The sequence below is a fragment of the Cibotium barometz genome, chromosome 60, assembly GCF_041138505.1.
Source record: "Cibotium barometz isolate CiBa-2024 chromosome 60, ASM4113850v1, whole genome shotgun sequence".
In the NCBI taxonomy this organism is placed as follows: domain Eukaryota; kingdom Viridiplantae; phylum Streptophyta; class Polypodiopsida; order Cyatheales; family Cibotiaceae; genus Cibotium; species Cibotium barometz.
This window is the reverse complement of record NC_141105.1, coordinates 39542258-39547663: the sequence shown is the minus strand read 5'-3', so window position 1 is coordinate 39547663 and position 5406 is coordinate 39542258.

Here is a 5406-nt window from a genome sequence, read left to right as displayed (position 1 = left end):
AAAGCTTCTATGTTGGCCTTACAGTTGGCTACTGATGAACAATATGTCGGTCCTTTCAATATTCAAGTGTGTCTTCATCTTCATGAGACTACCTACTTTGTCTCTGCCTTAATTGACTCTGGTGCAGATTATAATGTTCTCTCGTTTGACACATGGATAGCCTTGGGACAACCAACACTGGTGCACATTTCTATTGACTTACGAAGCTTCTCAGGTGAAGATAACCCTATAGAGGGAAAATGTGTCATTATGATGTCCATTCAGGGTCACCAGATGTCAGTTCCCTTTTATGTGGCAAGTAAGTCCAAGGCAGTGGTAGAGGCTATTCTCAGTCGATCATGGTTAAGTGCTACCAATTGTTCATTAGATTGGAAGAAAAGATAATACAAATTACAAATTGATTCTGATTGCATCTTGGGATCTGCTACTCCACAAGCTTTATCATGTCAAAAGGGTGGTGTTTCTACCTTACACAACCCACTTTCAAAATCTGCTCTTGAAGCTCCAACACAAATGATGTGGATAATCGATGAGTCCTCAAGTGAGGGCCATGGCTGGCATGTTCCAACTACTCTAGTCAGTGCTCAAAGAAGGCCAAGCAAGAAGGAATTATCAATTTGGCTACCCAAAGATGCGTACAAACTTGTACCATCTAGCCTAGTTGCTAAGCCTCCTAAAAAGCACATCTTTTCTAAGCCTAAACCTCCGATTGTTACTCGTTGGGTCCCAAAGCATGTTCTTAAAGCACAAGGCTATTATGAGGGTGCAATAGCACTTTGGCTTCCCAAATGCCATGGTTTGCTAGAGGTAAAAGAGTGTATCTGTAAGATTTCAAAAGCCACCCTTGGTTTTCCATATCAGTGGATGCAAAGGAAATCAACACAACCTCTTCAAGATAGGATAGGTGGTTGTAATAGCACCTACAAATCTACTTGTGTTGACCTTCCCAAAACATGTATTGAATCACCAGTTGTCCCAATTTCTCCTTGTGACACAATTCCACCATCAACTTGTGAACCTAAGACAAATCCAACTTTACATGAGTCTCCTTTGAGCATAGATTCTAGCACTTCAATGCCTAAATCCTCTTATCTTGCTCAAATTCCTCGATAATTGCTAAAATTCCCACCTCTTAAGAAGGACATACCCAAAACCAAAGATAAGGCATTAACACTACAATTGAAGCTCTTTGGTAGATCAGTGTTTGAATAGTCTCACATTTACTAATGTGATTCCTTATGCCTTTAGAGGATTGTGTTCTTTTTGAGATGATCTTATCTACAATGTTTTTGATTGGGATTGTAATGATGGATATGAGTGTTTCTAAATTTCATTGTTCTACGACCAGATACCTCCAGATGGATACTTGGCGAGATACATGTCCACCATGCATTGACCCTGATAGTACTCAACCTGAACATCGCGGGGGTTATAGTGCTCCTCCTTTTCAAACTCATTCTAGGTACTTTTATGCTCCCTTAGGTGAAAATTGCTGTGGCCATCACTTTCACGTTATTCTATCAACAGCATCACCCATTTCCACATTGTCAAGAGTGTGCACGACTCATATTAGGAGAAGCTTCACACATTTGTTGGATATGCCGCTCTTACTTTCGACGATATGGCACGGGATTAATGAAACAAATTGTGGGAATTACACCCCAATGCCATAACCTTCTTAATGTGAGAATACCAGAGAGAGGACCAAATCAACGTAGATTACCTGAGGAGTTTCAAGCACAACAATGAGGGACTCCTTCCTCTACCACCTTCTCCAGAGGCCGGTTTTTGTACAGGGTTGTCCTTGCATCCTGAAGTGATTGATACCATCTTTCCAACAGAAGTGGACACGGATCCACCACCAGTGCAAGGGTAAGCTTATCGACTCCACAATAAGAACAACAAGCCAGGGCACTTTTCTCCCACTGGGTTTTTTCCCTCGGCTATATTCAGTGATTGGCACCAATAACAAATTTTATTCCTTTCTTTTCTTTTCTTGTTTGTTAATAAACATTTTGCAGAGATCTCAGCTAAACAAGAGCATACAAACACGCCCCAATAGTCCACCTACCATGCACATAAATTAGAAAGGGGGGAGACATGTAATGCCTACAAAGAGCAAAGAGAAGCAATCTGCACACAACATCAGCAATGCATCAATGCAAACGCACAACATCAACGATCACTACAATAGGTGTATTCAAATCATAATCTTTTATTCTTTATGTGCTTTTAACTTTTGGATATATTGTTTGCATGTTCACACACAGTTGGCTAGTTTAAGTTTTAGATTAGTTGTTAAAATGTGGTGAGTGATTTCTAGATTCTTAGAGGACTTAGTAGAAGGTATTTCTATTTGAAGACGGTGTAGGATATATACCAACGGAGTATGCCAAGATCTTATGCTCTCGAAGTATATTAGTTATCCCTAGTGGTAGCTACCTCTTAGGTATGGGCTAGGTGCTAGGATTAATAAAAAATTTACAAAATCGTGTCCTAGAAAATATATACAAGTGAATCGAGACATGACGTGTCTACAGCCATGTGGAATGCTTGGTAGGACCTGGGGTTGTCTTAGCACCTTGGGGCCGATGCCTTGGTTTCCATGGGGTGAACACTGACGTCTAAAAGATTAAGAAAAAACCTTCACGGACTCTATCGCCTTGATAGATGCTGGTAGGACTCTGGGGTACATTATGGGCCCGTGAGACCATGGGGTGAACACTGACGTCTAAAAGATTAAGAAAAAACCTTCAAGGACTCTATCGCCTTGATAGATGATGGTAGGACTCTGGGGTACATTATGGGCCCGTGAGACCGATGCCCTCATCTTCATGGGGGTACTCCTTATGTCAAAAAGAAAGAAAAGGGTCTGTCGCCCTTGAGATACTTAGCGGCCTTTAGAATCTCTTGGCGGAGGTCTTGCGTCTCATTGGGATGGAACCTTCCTCTTTATCATCTTTTACACACACACCAAATGAAAAAAAAAAAGAGGTCCAATCACCATTGCTCATATTTAGGAGTAGGTTTGCCACTTAGGAATAACTTAAATACTTGTAAGACATTGAGACTGCGGTCATAACCTGTGGTGTACAAGCACACTTGCCTTTACATAGCACTATCTACCACTTAGTCTCACTTTGACTAGTCTTTACTAACCTCTTTTAGCACTCTTTAAAACTCTAATTAGCCTTTCACTTGTATGCTCACGTGTGAAATTATCATTGCTGGGTTTTTTTTCAATAAAAGGCTTTACTTGTATCCATTGTTTTTTGCAGCTTTTGCTTCTACCGCGCTCGAGGACATTCGCAAAATAGGAAGGGGGGAGTGTTGCGTGACGAGTGAAGATCAATGCAAGGATGCAACAAAAAGATGCAAGTAGGAAAACAAGTGACATTCTTATTTAGGGCTCTTGTAAAGAGTTCCAAGTTGTAGATGAGTGTGGGAGTGGGCTTGACAATAATCCCACTTTTGGGAGTTTTAGAGTTTTTGTATAAAAAGTGACTCATTTGAGAGCTTATGGACACATTGGGCTAAACTCATGTTTGAGCTCTCTTGAGACTAGCTCTCCCTCTTTTTCCATAGAGGCGCAAGCTCTTCTCTCTCCCCATTTACATTATTGTATGAGCAATGTTCTTTTTTTAATTCAATGCAATGAGTTGATGTTTGTCTCTCTTCTCATGTCTATTCTCTAGTGTGCATGTTTCTTTGTTGATAGCTTCAAGGTTTGTGTGCATGCTAGGGAAGTAAGTGCTTGTTGAGAATGAAGCATGCTTTGAGCTTGTGTATGCATTAGCTTAGCTTTCTTCTTGTATTGGATGCATGAATGAGTGGGATGATGAGTGAGTGAGCAATGGCAAGATTGAGCTTGTGTGTGTGTTAAGTCTATGTCAATAGTAGTAATATTCTTAGCATTCTCTCCATTTGTGGATAAGCTTTTGTGCACCAGTACGGGTTGAATCCCTAGCTCCGAAAGAGATGCAAATCCCATTGGATTGAGCTACACGTGGATCATGCTACTCTTGCTACAAGTGAGAGAGTTTTTCGTCTCTCCAATTACCTTCAGTGCAATCAGGTTACAACTCCATTTTCGTGGTAGTTGACAAACTAACCAAAGTTTCCCATCTGATCCCAATAAAATAAACCTACACTGCAGTGGATGTGGCCAGAGTGTGCCCAGGATAGACAGAAGCAATATGCAGATAAGAAGAGGACAGAGAATTCAAAGAAGCAAATATGGTTTTCATTCGAGTATGGCCCAAAAGAAGTTCTTTATCTCTTGGGAAGTACAAGAAGTTATTCCCCAGATATTGTGGGCCATATCTAATTACAAAGAAAGTAGGTGACTTAGCCTACGAGCTTCTTCTACCTCCTCATCTCAAAGTTCATAATGTATTTCATGTAAGCCTTCTAAAGAAATATGTGCCAAGCCCAAATCATGTACTTGATGATGAAATCCTAACCTCTTCAACCCAAGGGCAGATGGAACTCCAACCTGAAGAAATTCTTGAGCTTCTTCTGCCTCCTCATCTCAAAGTTCATAATGTATTTCATGTAAGCCTTCTAAAGAAATATGTGCCAAGCCCAAATCATGTACTTGATGATGAAATCCTAACCTCTTCAACCCAAGGGTAGATGGAACTCTAACCTGAAGAAATTCTTGATGTTCGAGAGAAGATTCTCATGAACAGAATTCTCAGGGAATTATTGGTAAAATGGAAGTTCTATCCTTTTGAAGATGCCACCTGGGAGAATGAAGCTGATCTGTTTTGCGAGATTACTCCCAGTTTGCGAGATGAGGGCATCTCGCAATTTTCAAGTGGGAGAGAATGTAAGATTCCTCCCAGCCTCTCAAGATGTCCAACATCTTCCCCTGTAATCAAATCCCTCTTCAAAAATATATAAGATCTTATTTCTACCAGTTTTGGCCTAGAGAGAGAAAATCTTCTAGAGAGTGGTAATTCAATTTTTAAATATTTTTGAATAGAAAAATACCTCATCTTATTAAAATATGTTCCCTTAAAACAGAAGTTCAAAAAGATTTTCAAAAGGCATTATAAGTATAATCTGTTCAAGAGGCATTATCCTGGGGGTGAAGATTTTTTCAAAATTTTAAATTAAGGTTCCTATGGACCAATAAGATTCATCCAAATTTAAGGAGGATATAAATAGAAGAATAAAAGAAAAATCCCCCAAAAATGAGTAAATACTCACATAAGATGAAGAGTTGACTAAGGACAAGGTTAATAGTAAAAAAAAAGAGAGATATTTAGGTGAAATGATGCATTTTTGACACCTCAGTATAGGGGAATTCCCCTCATGAAGGAGGCGCCTATTTCACATGCTTGAATGAGTTTTAAACTCCCAAATAATGAGATATTTTTATCTCTCCTCTCTCTCCTGTTT